Source organism: Vicugna pacos, chromosome 20 (assembly GCF_048564905.1).
Source record: "Vicugna pacos chromosome 20, VicPac4, whole genome shotgun sequence".
Taxonomy (NCBI): domain Eukaryota; kingdom Metazoa; phylum Chordata; class Mammalia; order Artiodactyla; family Camelidae; genus Vicugna; species Vicugna pacos.
The window spans coordinates 30,077,795-30,094,882 of record NC_133006.1 but is presented as its reverse complement, the minus strand read 5'-3'; the positions used below and the strand labels follow the sequence as shown (position 1 = coordinate 30,094,882).

General features: G+C 40.7%; 1 protein-coding gene across 7 annotated transcripts in view; it reads left to right on the top strand.

Annotated features, from left to right (window-relative positions):
- Window positions 1-17,088, top strand: part of CDKAL1 (CDKAL1 threonylcarbamoyladenosine tRNA methylthiotransferase) — a 532,049-nt gene that overhangs the window by 458,700 nt on the left and 56,261 nt on the right. The gene's annotated exons all lie outside the window — the stretch shown is intronic.

Below are 17,088 nucleotides of genomic sequence, written 5' to 3'. Positions count from 1 at the left end.
AAGCATGTTCTAATTACAGGGATGGATAAAAGCAAACTAATTAACCAAAAACGTGTATTTCCTTCCTGAGAGATGTCTGGTTGGCCATATCCGAGATGAACTTGGGTTACCTAGCTCCCGAGTTTTTTAATCATGTTTTTAGATTGCATTTTTTACACCATCTGTACCATTAACATGACTGTAATTTCTGTCACAGTTGGAAGCTTCAGTTAATAAATGTTTTGTTTTGGAGGGGGCTGGGAAGGCTGACAAGAAGATGGCAATGTTTGTGAATGAACCAAAAGAAGAGAGCGTGTCTTAACTGAAGGGACCATGAAGTGAGATGCTGTACAGTTCCCTGTGCCTCACCTTACATCTTACGTTTACTTGGGAAAACAGTCTTAATTCATCCTTCAAAAAAATCTGATTGAATAACCCACCAGCTAATAATAATAATAATAATAATAATAATAATAATAATAATGCATAAATAACCTCATTTGTGTGCAACAGAATATATACAGAAGAATGGGTACTTCTTTTATGAAATTCAGAAGCATTTCTGTATATCCTGAGCAAAGCAGAGAATCACAGTGCTATAGTTTTGAATTCCAAATGAATTATTTTATCCCTCTTTGAAAAAAAAAAATGACTGGTTTTCTGGATATGCCTTCCTTTTTTAGCTAGCAAGTACCACTATGGCCTTGTTTTCAAAACTGGAGAGAATGATCAGAGTTTTTAAATAATCTGATTGTAATTTCAAAGAGAGGTGGGATACTGATGAGAAGTCCATAGGAACAGATAATAAAATTGGGGGGTGGGGTCTGGGAGGCAAGACACAATGCGAACTGTGGAGGATTGCCCCAAACCAAGTGCACATACTTTTCAAATGGAAAAGGTTATCATTCATGACTAAAAAATCATAAACTATATGAAGACTGAAGTTTTAGTTAAGTCGTAGAATACTAGGATGAAATTTTACATCTGAAAGCATGAGACGTGAGCTTTCCTAATGCGAAGGAAACATCAGTATATATCCTGTGCCTGGTGTGTGCTGAGTGTTTAGGGACACAAATGATGAAGATAGGAGCCTCCCTCAAGGAGCTTACAGAGAAAGTCAGTATTTGGGGGACCAGGAGTTACAGCAAAGTAGAAATTACAATAATTTGCTTCCAAAAAGTCCTTTACAGGGAATTTGTATAATAAAATTATTTGAGTAGGAGATAAAGGAAATAGCACTCAAATTACCTGGTGGCACTGATTTGTGTATATAGTGGCCTTCGGCATCTGCTGGCCATATATCCTGAAGCCTTTGTGAATCCTCAGCTTCCCAGACAACATTACAACTTAGAGTTGCAGCCCTAAACTGTGCTAGTAAAAGTAGTTGAAAATTTGGAATGGCAGCTTCAGGCCTTCCTGAGACTGTGCATTGGCAGTAAAGAAACCATTTCAAGATGTCAACACTGGGAAGTTGGCACAATTCACCCTTTAAGTGAGTCCATCCCATCTACCAGTCTTGAAGTCATTTGGGAATTCCAAATTGTGTGTCACCAAAATAGCAAAGCTATGTCCTGAACTTCCAGTGGTAAGGATCTCACACTGGTTTGAAAGAATTCTCACATTAATTGTGCATTTACCAAATAGTCCATACTTCCAAGAGCAAGGGGAAAAAAAAGGCTTTTGAGTGTTCATGAGCGAGGTACACTGGTATCCCTTACTTGCAGTGCTAAAAGTCAGAACTCTGGATGACTCCTTCAAGAGCGTCTGATGGAAGCTGGCTTCCATGGTCCTTAGCCCAGGACTGTGTTTTCCAGCAATATGTTCTTGTTAACAGAATTCCACTCCTGAAGAGAACAGTTCAGATTTGAATTTTGTTGTAATGAAAGTTTCCCTGTATAACCAAAACTTGACCCTTCAAACAAAACCTGGTTAAGATAATGCAGGCAAGTGTAGCCAAAGCCGCCATGGAGTTTGCGTGAAATTTGGCTCTGAGTGTCGGCCAACCAAGCACTCTTATCGGTAAAACCAGTCACCTTGGAATTGATCTGATTAAACATTTGAGTCAACTTAATATTTAAAATGCTTTCAGATAATTGCCACGAAGTCTTATTAAATGCAGCAGCCCGATTTCAAGGTTGTCCTGTCAGCTCCATCCTGACAGGCTTTCCCTGTTCCATTGCTGGCTTTCTGACTGACTCTTCACCAGCCTGAAATCAGAGTAATGAAAACAGTCAAACTGCTCATAAAATGTCACATCACTATGAGAGCACACATTATTTCTACAGATATTTTCTGTCAGTCACTAGATCACTACTCAAATGACAGCAGTGCCTGCCTGGAACATGCTTGCAAAATGACAGTCCCGTACTGTGAAGACTACTTCAGCAGTAAAATTTACTGATTTGCCCCTTTGATCTCAGCCTACAAAAGATACCAAATGTTACTCAGGAATAAATAAAACATGTGGAAGAAAAGGGGAGAAAAGGTTATATGCTGCATTTTACTTATCAATGTCATTTCCAAGCCAACAATTTTATTAGGGGTAGGGGTATGGTGACGTGCTATTTTTAGTTTGTGGGGGAGAAATGTGACATTTAGAACAAATGTCATAGCATTTCTTCAATAAAAATCCATGCTGTCAGCTGCCTAGCTCCAGAGAATTACAGAAAAGCCGTACTGAACCAGGAGAGGCAGCAATAACCAGGGTTGGGGTTTAACCCGCTCGGCACCAGTCTGAGTGCAGACGGACACTAATGACAGTTTTTATTGGTTGTGTAGCTCTGGGACGCAGGCCTGACTTTGCACAAAGAGTGTTTCTTAAAAGAATCTATTCTGTCTACCTAAGAAATGACCCCGTGTTCAACCAAAGCTTTGTGACCTGTTTTGTTCAGTGAACCTTGAGGAGAAAGCAATTTCTTCACAAACAAAAGAAGAACTCAAATACCTACTAAAATAATGATTCCAATACGAAAGTCAGAAAATGACTTTTTTATTCCCTGTAAACAACAAAAGGAATAGCAAAAAACAGTAGAGGAGAAAATTTTTAGAATTTAGTATGAAAAGAAATAACATGTGATGAATGGAGTGCTTGTTATGGAACATTCTGCCCTTATCTCTCCCCCTGTTTTTTGGCATCTGTTCACGTTCTACCATGAAATATCTCTGGGTTGTTATTTAACTTTTCAGGGACAAGAGCCATATCTTACATTTCTCTAAATTCCCCACAGCGCCTAGCACATTTCTTGATAAAATGATTGAACAAATAAAGCCTTGGTTTGGGAAATATGGCCCATATCTAATTTTTAAAAACTTTTTAGCTCCCCCTGGCATGCCACCCCCACCCCAAACACACAGAGTGATAACTTTCAGGCTTTGTCATTTTCAAGGCTCAGATCCTACTCAGTCCACCCTTACTCTGTTGAGTGGTAATAGTAGTCTTTGCCGACTGCTACCTATGCATTTTTAAATAAGTATCATCATTTTCATTAATTGAGAAGATGGAGACATTTGCGACTTTCTTAACGTCATCTCCTTTCCCCTTACAAATAATCCTGTGCTTCAGTCATGATCTTTTCTTCCTTCCTGTCTCAGAGAGGTTCCTCTTGTCCTTGACAGAGCTCTTCCTTGCCCTCCATTCTCAATCAGATCTCTTCAGGCTTTCCTGGAATTCCATCATTTGTCTCCCTGGTTCTGGGACGTCTTCCTTTTTGCTTTCTGATGGGCATAGTAATAATCTCCATTGTAACCTGACTTCTTCTCCAGTTGCCATTAAATTGCTGAACATGAACTGAGCACTCAGTAGGTCCCAGGCATTGAGCCAAGTAATACATGCTGGTATGTATACCCTCCACTAAGCTAGAGTTGCTTCTCTTAAATAGCTGACAACCGCCAAGCTGATTGCACTGGTAACTTCTGTGTATCACCTCCACAAACAATCATTCAGCAAGCATTCTGAATCAAGATCAAGTAAGTCAGTGATGGCTAAAGACAGCCCTTGCTCTCAGGTATCACGTAGTGTATGTGATTCCTGGAGCCCATACCAGCCACACCTCACATTTTGAAGTTTTGTTTGTTTCCTGCCCCAAATTCCGAAGTGTGTTTTATATGTATCCATAATGCTTAAGGCAATTTTTCTTCAGTTACTGTGGAAACATTTTGAAGGCAAAGACCATTTTTCAAAAATTGAATTACTTTTTTATCTTTCATGGTCATTGCCTGACAGAGGTCCCTCACCACAGAGCCTCTTCCCACGGCCACTCAGATGTGTCCTGTTCCACTCCGGGGGGGACCAAGCACATCTCAATCTAGGCAGCTTTTGGGGCTCAAGAAATATTTTCTTTTGATTCTTAGGGTACCAGCAATTTGTGAAACATTGCTTTATTTTCTGAAATTTGTCCTTGAATCCTTTCTTTCTCCTACTCTCTTAAATCCCCCCTAGTATATAAAGCCATGGAAATAGTCATTCATATTCACTGGTTCAAGAGTAGGTGGCTGTTTGGAAAACTCATTGTTATATGACTTAGATACATAAGACTTAGTAAATTGTATATGCCCCCAAATTGTATATACCTGTGACCTGTTTTTTCTTACAATGGTTTGACGTGGCTTTTTAACACTGTTATATATATTGACAACCTCATTGGCAGAGTGGAGGTCTGTGATTTCTTTTTATCATTAAGCGTTGTCATTTCTAACCATGGATTCTCAAACACAAAGAAAAAGAATTGCTCTTGTATGGCTTTGTTTAAGACTTTAATGAACTAACCTAATGTCATTTGAACTTGGGTTGCTTCTGCTTCCGATGTCAGATCTGTTCTATTATGGCAGCTGTGATGATCATCAGTAGCAATATTGGATATTAATCAAAATGTAGTGTTTCTCACCTTCACATTTGTACGCACATACAGGGAGGAAGGGTATCACTCTCATAACTAGCTACAGAATTCCTCTTAGGAAAGGAAATCGCTTTGTTTAGGAAACTACTTTGATAAATAATTTAATGGACAAAGTAAGAACCTGAGGCCACGGATTAGAAGGAAGCAAGGCTATGAAAGGTAGACTTGACTGCTCTGCAGAAGGAAAATAGAGGGGATTTTCTCTCAGGATAAATGGAAGAAAGAGTGATAAAAGGAGGAAGAAGTGGGGGAATCATTAATATTCAGTTCTAGGTGGTTTGCATTTTTTCCCTGTATGCTCTTCATGACAAAACTAAGTCAGAAGACCGAAAATTGGAAACTACATGTGACCTTGAGAATGTGAGACCTGGGGGAGCGAAGCTATAGCTCAGTGGCAGAGTGCATGCCTAGCATGCATGCGGTCCTGGGTTCAGTCCTCAGTACCTCCATGAGAGAGAGAGAGATGTGTACTTGGGGATACCAACACCTTCATTTCTCTTTCAAACATATTTTACACCTCAAATCAAATGATGAGTAATTTGTAATCTGTACATCAATATTATTTGGCTCCATATGTCATGATATTTTAAGACCAGAATCTTATCAAAATCTTGATATATTTTCCAATCTGTATATATTTGCTTATTAAGAGAAAAAGTAGTTCTTTGCTTCTAACTAGGGGCTCATTAGATGTAACTTTTAGAGATTTAATCATTGAGCTCTTGTCTGCATGAAATGGAAAAGCAGCTTACTTTGTAGAAGTTGTTAGCTTCAGCGGTTGCGAAATGCTGTACTGTGTACAATATTAAAATACGGGGATGGTGGTTATTTTGAGAGTGTAATTACTGTGTTCTGACTACCTCCTTTTAAACCTTTAGGCCATTTATTGCTGACCCATTTTGGTAGCCATTCATGTTTATGAGAACTGTTTTACCATATTGATTACAATGTATCTAGAAACTCAGCTATGAAAAAAGTTATTAATTCAAATCTAAATTATCTTCTAGAAAAACATTTTTCCCCACATAATTGTTTATTTTACCTAATTTTTCTCTAGAATTACTCTGTCGTTAAGCAGTGTGTATGTGGGGGCAGGTAGGAGGGGGGTAACTTTGAAAAGCTGTAATATTTAATACTGATTTCTTCATAGTAGGGAGGGAACTTTTGAAGTAAAATATTCAGTTTTAGCTCAGCTCAAGTTAGAAATAGGAATAGGAAACATGGGAGGACAAGCAGAATCATTGTGATGGCAGAAGGGTGAGGAAGCTGACTGGAGAAGTTCATGGAGAAGCCGGACGTTGCCCAGGACATCGAGTCCATCCCGAGACTCAGTTCTCCCTCCGGGTACCTTTCCAATCTAGTCTTTTCTCTCCGTTCTCATGACTTCCCATTTTTGCACTTTTTACAATTTGTCTTTATTGCTTCTTTCATTTTCTGTCTTGATACAATTACAGCTCTTTTAAGAGCAAGGACTGTGTCTGCTTGCTGTATCCCCAGTGCTTGGGACCTTTAGAAGGTTAATGAGTGTTTGTTGAATGAATTAATGAATTCACTTATAAATCACTTTGCAAGTTGGTGATCGTTATGTTCAAAAGACTCATTTCCCATGCATTAGTACTTAGTCTTGCTGGGAATTAAATTCGTAAAATATGTGAGGACAACCTGACAGTATGTATTAAGGCCTTCCAAGTGTAAAGAGGAATATATTGAAAGAAACAGTCATGAATTTGAATAAACATAAGTCTATGAGGATGTTCATTGCAGAACTGTTTGTAATAATAAAATGTTTTTAAAAAAACCCTAAATATCCTATAATAGGTGATGACTTAATAAATCCACTACATTCACGTGCTATAAGCCCATACAGTTACTGCAAGTCATGTTGTAAAAGAATATTTAATATGGGCAAATGTTTATCAATATGTAAAAAATGGAAATAGTGTTATAAGATAACACATATCTATGATATGAATTTTATTAAAATAATTACTAAACATTTGCTTCAGAAAAAATAAGACCGATAACATAGAGACCACAACGTTAACAAGAGACTTTATCGCAAAGGGACAGAATCCACGGTGCTTTTCACTTTCTTTTTTTATGCTTTTCTAAATTTTTTTGAAAATGTCTAAAACAAACAGCTAATGCTTTTTGTAAAGAAGGGTGGAAGGAAGGAATGTTTCCCAGTGCCACTTTGTAGAGTGATGGGTCAAGCCCACGGGGAAGGAATGGAAACATAGGTGGAAGCTGGGGAGGGGAGAGCAGTGTGTGTGAAGAAGCTGGAGATGGCTCAGCAGGCACCATGGAATTTGGGTGGTGAGATTAACAGGCTGCAGATACCTGGAAAGGTGCAGCGAGATCCCAGGAACCGGAGGAGCAAGGTTGGTACGCACATCTTTGTCACTGCTCCGTCGTGGAGTCCTCCTAGAAGCATCAGGCCACGTGGAGTAGGTGGGAAGCAGAACTCGAAGCCTGATAAGCTTTGTCAAGGGGAAGGCTCTGTGGTCTGCCTGGGGGCGGGGGTTTCCGTATAGAATTTGAGCACATTTTAGCTGTATGTGTCTTTGGCTCTTAATACATGTTTATTGATTTCTTTTTCTGTACCTTGTTCTTGGTTTCTGCAGTGGTATTTTGAGAGCTGGTGGGTGGAGTGGAAAGAGAGGGGCTTTTGAGCGTGGCAGAATTCAGCCGACAAGAGTTCACTCTGTGCTCTGTCACTTCTGAGCTCTGTGACCTTGGACAACTTTGCTTCAGTGCTCTGAGCCAGTAGTGCTAAGATGAGGCTAATAACAGGTACCTTGCAGGGTTTTTAAACACAATAAATGTATGTAAAGTCACAACCTCAGTGCTTTGCACAGTAATAGACAGCCAATAACTGTATAACTGTTAGCTGTTGTCCTTAAGACTGCCTTTCCTCACTGCTCCTGCTTACGCTAGCTCACTGTATCTTATGATCACATAACCATATGCTGTGTCCATGTCTTTTTTTTTTTAATGGAGCTACTGAACCCAGGACTTCATGCATGCTAAGCACGCGCTCTACCACTGAGCTGTTACCCTCCCCCACTTGTGCTGATGTCTCGTTTTGTTGTGTTTTTAAATTTTTTGCTTTAATACTGTAAAGAAAAACTAGTCACAATCTTTAAAAAGTTTATATCTCCACCAGTAAAAGCAGGCTGCTTTGTTGATTCAGAGCGATCCTAACCAAAATCAATAGTGTGGTGATACTTCTGTTTCCCTGTGACACCTACTAGTCACCTAAACTGGCCTTCCTGAAACAAAACCACCTTTGAGCCGTGCAGGCACGTCACCCAGCCTCGGTGTGGAAAACTGGCAGACACCTGGCTGTGCCCAGGGGGCTGTGATTTCACTTCTCACTCCATAAGCAACATCCTTCTGTTGTGAATTAAATCTTCACAGTCAAAATCTGCGTCTGCATGTGCTTGTTTATTTGGGAAAGAAATGTTATTCAGAGGCATTTTATCTGTAGTAGTTATGAAGCAATATGATAGGAAGGGAGCTTCATATTGGTATAGTGCTATCTCTGTGTTAAGATTCCTCAGGAGCATTTGTTTTTCTTTCCAGCTTAACTGTCGTTTCCTATTAGGACAACAGACAAGTTATATTTTATATGTACGTGTGAGTATGATGTTTCCCATGTGTGAGTAACATGTATGAATGGTGTATGGAATCTCTGTGTGAACCGCTGTATCAGTTTCAGGCCCTGCGTGCTAATGAACTGGTTCCTCATTACACAAGATTTCTTTTTTCTGGTTTCACCCACCCCTACTTTATCCAAGAGGGTAAATGCTGTCCTCTTATCTCACATCCCAAGCTGAGTTCAGCATCTGGAGAAGCTTAAGGTCCCAATGCATCAAATTATCGTGCTCAAACCGTTGTTTACTGCAGTCCATTTTGTCCTGTCATTCCAGTGACAGAATGTCAAAGCTTTTCTTTCCGTTACCTTTAGCTCTCAGCATCTGCAGGGATCTGATATGCTGTGCCTGCTTTATTCAGGGGGGAGAAACTCAAATGCTCAAGATGAAGGCTGCAAGCCAGATAACCACAGGCACTGGTTAACTCCTTTGCTAAAAGCTCAGGGTGGGTTTGTGTCCCGCCATTTCCCTCCCTGGACCACGAAAGTGCACTCCATTTTACGGATATCTGTTAGTTTCTTATTTCCATCACTCTTTTTCTGAGAAGCAAATAACCATGAGCAAATCACATATGATGGCGTTCATAAAAGTATTGACATTTTAAAGTCTAGAAATTCAGTATGCATTTCATCACTGACTGCAGGTCTGTGGCCTATAATCTGAGTGATTTAATTTAGATAAATAGAAATATTGTATCCTGTAAAACTCAGTCTGGAATAACTTAACATGCACATAGATTTCCCGTTGAATTTTGAAAATCTTCAACTTCTAGCCTTTACTTTTTCAATTGGAAATGTGTACCTAATTATGTATTTTTAGTTTCACATAATTGTAATCATATATTTTAATTCTGTATGATTTGTCTTTCCAGCAGAAAGTCTTGTTGTGCCAAAAGATGCTTTGATTTCTAGGAGAGAATGCAACTGCTCTTACTCAGAGAAGAGAAAACCTGCCAGTAGTGAAAAACACCACATTGATCACAGGCAGGGAAACATTTGAATATTTCGACTTAAAATCGACTCTGGCCCGGCAACCCTCTTCTCTTGCCTGGACTGAAGCAATCACGTACTGACTCACCCCTCTGCCTTCATTCTCCTTCTCTCTGCAATCTGTTCGCTGAAGGGAAACGAGAATGATCTTTTATACCAATAAATCTGATTATATCACTTCTCTGCTTAAAGCTCTACAGTGGCTTTCCACTCTTCAGGGAGGCAAGCCCATCTGTGTGCGAGGCAGCATCTCCCCTCTGCTCCCTGACTCTCCGCCCCGAGCTCACCTCGCCCTCTTCTGCTCCCTCAGGCAAATGCTGTTTCTTCTCACGTGTGATTTCTCTCCCTGCGATGCTCTGCTTACCCATCTTCACCCCATTAGTTCCTGGTCACCTTGCAGACCTCAGCCTGAGAGCTTCCTCGGGGAACCTTTACCAGACCTCTCAGACTAGGCCACATCACCGTCATTGTTAATAACGGGTGACACTCCTCCTAAACACACATCTGAGTTGCCGTTTTACATTTGTGTGATTATTTGATCACAGTTCATCTTTCTCACTGGATTCAGTTCCTTAAGGACAGTGACTGTATCTGGTTTTGCTCACCATGATGTCAGCAGAGCGCAGCCCAAAGCCTGGCACATGGTGCATGCTCAGTGGAGACCTGGAAAGTCAAATGGAAACAATCATATCTGTAGTATATTCTGTTTTATGAAAGCATGTCCTCAGGCCCCGGGTTTACACGGTTCCCACAGATGTCAGCTCTTAACAGTGACACCTCATTCACTTCATTATCACTCTGTGGAGATCTTACTTCCTTTGTATATTTATTTTGGGGTCTGCAGTGTAGATTACCCTTTAAAAATTAAAATCCCTGCTTCAGGCAGGATCTGAGATTCAGAAAGTTCCCTCTGCTTTCACCCAGCATGGATTGGGTTTGAGGATGTGTATTCCAGAAGAGACAAGGCGGGGAGCTTATTGACTTGCTAGCAACTCTTGAAAACGATCTTTGCAGTGAGGCCTGATTATTCTCACACCCTCAATTTCCAGAACAAGAGATGTTAAAAAAAAAAATTGTGGCACCAAATACATAGAATTTGTTCTTGTGATTTTGGATTACCGTTTGCTTTCGTCCATTTGTGACAGTTCTCTGGGGGAGCCCTTTGCTTATTTGGGCACTCGGTAGCATATTTGTGGTCCGTAAATATTTTTGTAGATACACTTTAAACCACATAGACCTAGGTGTGAAATTTTCAGTGAAAGATCAATAAGAACATTTTGGCTTTGAAATGATGTCTGAGCATTGTACCTTTTCATTTTCATTCCATCTTTTGCTTTCAAGGGGAAAAAAATGACTTTTTATTCACTCTAATTTTTGGATACTTACCCATTTTTACTTGAACAGTGGCTAATTCAGTCAAGAAAATAGCTCCTGGGAAATTAGAAAATGCAAATTAAGGAAAAATAAGAATCAATTATAATATAGGAAGCCCCTTTTGTTGCCTGGGGGTTGTGGTGAAGGTAGGGATCAAGGTGTACGCAGAAGAGGACCTGCTGTCACTAGCCTGATTTGCATGTCACAGCGCAGAGTAATTACCTTGCTCTTCTGAGTTAGAGACATTGTGGAAACCTTACATAAACGGATCCACCCTCCTTATGAACTTGACAAGGCTACATTTTTCCTCCCCTCCAAAGATACTGTATGAGATTGACATTATCAGAACAAAAATAATGTTGCTTGCTATTTTTTTTCCTAAACAGCAGCAGATAAGCTAAGACCATTTTCTAAGTAACAGTGACTTCCTGCTTCATTAAAGATTATTTATGTTCCTTAGAAGAGCACTACTGAAATGGTATCCCAACAAGCAAGTTGTATCTCTCTTTCCAATCAGTGTAGGAGATAAACTGTTAGCAAGAATGAAGAGATGCTCACTGAACTGAGAATATACTGTTTTGAGATAAAGAAATTTGTGGGGGTGGGAGTGGGGGGTGGTTAATCACTTTTGACCTTTGAAGACAATTTGTCCGATTAATATAGTTATAGGAGTGATCTTAGCTTCTGATTTATAATGTCTCTGAATATGTTTTTAAATGAACACATAAAAATTAAAGTGAGAGGGAAGAGTCTCAAAAATCACTCTTCTGTAAAGCTAACATATAAACTCTGTGTCCACATTGATTCCATTATGGGATTGGAGTAATTAAGCAGACATAATATAACACATAAAGGAACTTATTAGGCTTTTATTAGGCTTGATAATTTGAGTTTCAGATTTTAAATCTCGAAGGACTCATAATTGTTGTCATTTTCTACTAAAAGCTGCATTTAGAAAGAAGTTAAACTGTGGTGCAAAGGAAAAGACGTGTGTAAATGAAAAGTACAAAATGCCATTTTCATCAATTCAGTGCTTGAATTCAAGTATCTATTTGCCTAGCATGAGGCTTTTAATAAGTAATAAGACACGACTTTCATGAGTTAATTTATGCTGGTATTTTCTTGAAACAGCGTTAATTGCAGGAAGTAGACGTTTGAGATTGAGATGTGCCTTGGTAGGAAGGGAGAGATTGGTTTCAAACTCCAGAAATGTGAGCAACTCATTTGCCAGACCCATTTAAAATCTTAGAAAGGTTTTCAATTTGATTATTGACTCAAGACGTACACTGGGACAGTTCCAGGACTCGGCAGGGCAAATTCTGGAATGGTTTGTAACATTGAACAGCCGTCTTCTGGTTAAACACTGTGTCCTTTCAGTTTTAACCTTTCGTTTTAAAAATTCTGTCTAAAATGCATTAGTGAGTATGGTATCTTTGATTCTTTAGAATCTTTTTCCTACATGTTAATTTGCTTGGCCCTGGAATTCTCTCTGTTGAGGCTATAAAGTACTGAGTTTTACTGACCCCACAAAATTCCTTGAATTTTGCCTTTAAAAAAAGATCCATGATTATGAGCCCTAATTTACTGCTTTCTCCCAAAAGTTTAGAGAACATCCAAAAGCCTCTCCCAGTGACATATTGTCAGGACAACAGATGTACCCACCATCCTCTCTCCTTATGGACTCCTGATTCCCCAAAAAGCTGCATCTCTTCAGGGTCATGAAAGTAAACATCTCCCCAAGAGAGGCAACATTTTAAAATTTAAGAGAGCCTAGAACTGAAAACTTTGATGGAAAAGTGGTAAACAGGGCTCAGAACCACGAGGTTCATTCCACTGTTCTGCTTGGAACCAGCCCTGGCCCCAGGATTCGAGTTGGATAAATTCCAGTTAATGGAGGTTTTGCTCTAATATTGAAAACAAAACAAAACAAAACAAAAAAACACCTGGCTCGTCAGGATTTATAGTTTCCCTGCCTTTTGCTGGCTTTCAGGACCTAGAATAAGACTGTCTTGAGAGCTCATTTTCTAGTGTCACACTTGAACCCGTCTCATATGATCCATCAGGGTGGACCTACCGCACACACAGAATGACGCCAGGTTGTCTGCGTCACAACACAGGATTTGGCCTTAAATTCACGCCTGATGTAGGGAGCTGGCAAATGGCTCTTGTCACCTCCTCCCTCAGTCCTGCCTTGTGAAAAAGTACCTTCTCTTGAGATGGCTGAAGCCGAAGTGGCGGTTTCTTGCTTCTTGCTGGTCCGCCACCTCCCCAGGGCTGTGTGAGAGCCTGCTCCACCGCGCACCTCTCAGAAGGCGGAGGCCTCACGTGCATCCCTCCCTGCCCTAAATGGGTCCCAGCCTCCTAGTCCCCACAGGAACGCAAAACAAACAGCAATTTGGAGCCGCAGAGCGAACCCTCTGTAGCTTGGGGATAGAGTAGCCCTTACTGCTTGGATTTCAAGTCGCCACCATTTCTTCTTTCCTTGCTTGTTTCTTTTCCACCCGAGTCACTTCTCTTCCCCCTTACTGGCTCTCTAACCAGTTGGCCAAATCCAAGCATGTGGCAAGTGTGAAGCTGGAGGGCGAAGAGGACCCTGATCACTGCCCCAGACGGGTCCATGTTGCATGTTGTAGGACAATTACAGAACAGTGGGTGGGATGCTGTCAGGGTGACCACTGTGAAGAATGAGACCCTGCCTACCTGAGGTCAGGGGACCACTGAAGAGAAGTTTCAGAGGAGGGGCCACCTGAGCTGAGCTTACAGGCCAGTTCCACACCGAGGGGGAACTTCTGGAAGCAGACTGTCCAGGTTCATATCCTCGCTCTCCCACTTACCACCTGTGTCACCTTCAGGAAGTAACTCAGCCTGCCTGTGCTGATAGTTTTCTCATAATTAAATAGAGGATAAATGCAGTCCTTACCTCATGATGGAGTTTTTGTAAGTATTACACACGTTACATGACGTGTGTTACATGTGTTAAGCACTTAGAACAGTGCCTACAGGGAATTAGCTTTTACTGTCACTAGGAGTTAGCCTGATAATTGAATTAGGGAAAAGGAGTAAACGTAGGGGTGCAGATATGCAAGAGAGCCCACCGAGTTTAGGGAACTATGTGTAGTTTTCCGGTATCGCCCCCCAAAGGGGTAGCGCACGTAAGAGCAAAGAGAGGTGAGGACTGCGGGAGTAGAGGGGATTTGGACTTGACTGTGTAGGTGATGGGAGACCCATTGAAAGGCTTCAGGTGATTAGACTGTGTAAAGAATAACCTCCTGCCAGTTTTAAGGCTGGAAAAAGGAAAGTTGGGGAGAAACTTAGGATGACACAAAGTAGATTGTGTAACATGCCAGGCGAGAAACGTGCAGGTGCACAGGAGCAGCAGAGGAGGGGATGCCGTGCTCCCCACCCTGCGGCTTCATTGAGGCTGAATGCTTTCCTACCTCCTGATGGGTCAGGCCCTTTGACACGCTCGTCTTCAACTACATCAATCATACAAGCATATTAGCCTCATCTCGAATTTAACTATTGAGAAAACTTTCGAGAGACAAAGGCTTAACTTTTAAAAGACTAATCAAAGAGAGTGTAGTGAGAAATTATCATTGAAAGGGAATGTTTTAGACCTACTGTGAGCGCTTTGTAACATGGGGTTTTTTTGATAGAGGGATATTCAAACAACTCCAGTAAAGGAGAAGCTCCAGTAAATGAATACACGGTGCCCCACTTTGACTGCCTCATACATTGCTCCTAAACGCCTGTTCACTATCTGCATCAGTGTTGGTCTGTTATGATGAAAGCGGAAGATGGAAAACCCAGACTTAGAGGATGTTCCTTAGCCTCTGGGAGCCTCAGTTTCCTTTTCAGTGGGGAGGTAATAATACTGTCATCATTCAGTATCCTCAGGGTGTTTGTTCCAGAACATGTGCACATGCATGCACACGCGCACACACACACACACCCCTACTCCTCACCATACCAAAATCTGCGGATGCTCAAGTCCTTTATATAAAAGGGGCATGGTATTTGCATATAACATACACACATCCTCCCGCATACTTTAAATTAGCCCTAGGTTACTTATAATACCTAAGACAATGTTAAAGCTATGCAAATAGTTGAAAACACAATGAAAATGCTGTGTTGCCAGGCTCATTGGAAACTGAAGTGTTGCTTTTTGGAACTTTCTGGAATTTTTTCCCACAAATATTTTTGATCTGCAGTTGGTTGGTTGAATCGCGGGTGCAAAACCCACAGATACAGGAGGTCATCTGAGCTTCAGATAGTTGTCGGGAGGAACAAATGCGATGACATAGGTAAGAACAATGTGAAATTAGAGAAGCAGCGTGGTGCTGTGGTTTGCCAAGCTGTACATCTCATGTGAGCTATTTTAAGCCTTCAGTTTGTCCTCTAGTTCTTATGAATTTGGGTTCAATTTTAGTGGCACTTTTGAGCCAGGTGAGGAGGAGTTTGAGTAGTAATGCTGTTAAACTTTAATTTTTGAGTTGCTTTTCCGAAGTATTTCTGCCAAATGGACTGTCAAAGCTGACAGTTGATTGACTTAATCACTTCTAATGAAAGTGCCACTAAAAGTAACCATGGCTGATTCATATGAACCATGGAAGGGCTATTAAATAAAACCAGAAAATACTTAATTAGCTTAGAAACAAAGTCACCAACTAGTTTATAATAGACATGAGGACCTTATCTAACAATGGCTACTCCACTTTATCATTCTGCCTTTGTCACTACAATTATTAAGCAATCTTAGGCCTCTTGTGCTAAAGAGTATACACTCTGTTCACATCAATTTTATGGAAAGTGCAAGGCTCTCTGTATTCTCTTCTGTGACCTCCCTTTGACTGAGAATGGCCCCTCTCATATGACTGCTGCAAAGAATGTAAACTGATGAAGGGACCAAAATCCTGAGTATGTCATACATGGATGGCCAGTTGACGGCACCTTGTCTAAGATACTCTTGCTTGCCATTGAAGTAAATTAGGATTGACATACATTACGTTTGATTTAATTTAATAAAGTGTATTTATCATGAGGCTCTATGAGCCTCACTCAAGGAGACACGGGACCTGCAAGCTGATGTCAGAATGTGTGTCTGAGTCTCTGCGGCCTTCTTCCATTCTGCAGATGTCTTCAGGAGCCCTCAGAATGCTTGCATGTGATAGACTCTTGACACGCACGGCCTAGAAGTTCTATTAGATGACAAATGGCAGTGCAGAGCTGGTGGAGCATGATGGTTTGAAATAAATAAGTCTGAGGAATGGGGAGGTTGTATTCCAGGCTGTATTTGGGATATGTCCTGTGTGCAGCCAAAGATAGCAGTTGATTGCAGGAAGCATGCTGACTATGACTTGCGTAAGAAAGCAGAAAATGAAATCAAATCAATCAGTGTATTCCTTGAGAAGATAACAGACAACTTCTTTTTTTTTAACATTTTTTATTGATTTATAATCATTTTACAATGTTGTGTCAAATTCCAGTGTTCAGCACAATTTTTCAGTCATTCATGGACATATACACACTCATTGTCACATTTTTTTCTCTGTGATTTATCATAACATTTTGTGTATATTTCCCTGTGCTATACAGTGTAATCTTGTTTATCTATTCTACAATTTTGAAATCCCAGTCTATCCCTTCCCACCCTCTACCCCCCTGGTAACCACAAGTCTGTAATCTCTGTCCATGAGTCTTTAGATTCCACATATGAGCGATCTCATGTGGTATTTTTCTTTCTCTTTCTGGCTTACTTCACTTAGAATGACATTCTCTAGGAGCATCCATGTTGCTGCAAATGGCGTTATGTTGTCGGTTTTTATGGCTGAGTAGTATTCCATTGTATAAATATACCACCTCTTCTTTATCCAGTCACCTGTTGATGGACATTTAGGCTGTTTCCATGTTTTGGCTATTGTAAATAGTGCTGCTATGAACATTGGAGTGCAGGTGTCATCCTGAAGTAGATTTCCTTCTGGATACAAGCCCAGGAGTGGGATTCCTGGGTCATATGGTAAGTCTATTCCTAGTCTTTTGAGGAATCTCCACACTGTTTTCCATAGTGGCTGCACCAAACTGCATTCCCACCAGCAGTGTAGGAGGGTTCCCCTTTCTCCACAGCCTGTCCAGCATTTGTCATTTGTGGATTTTTGAATGACGGCCATTCTGACTGGTGTGAGGTGATACCTC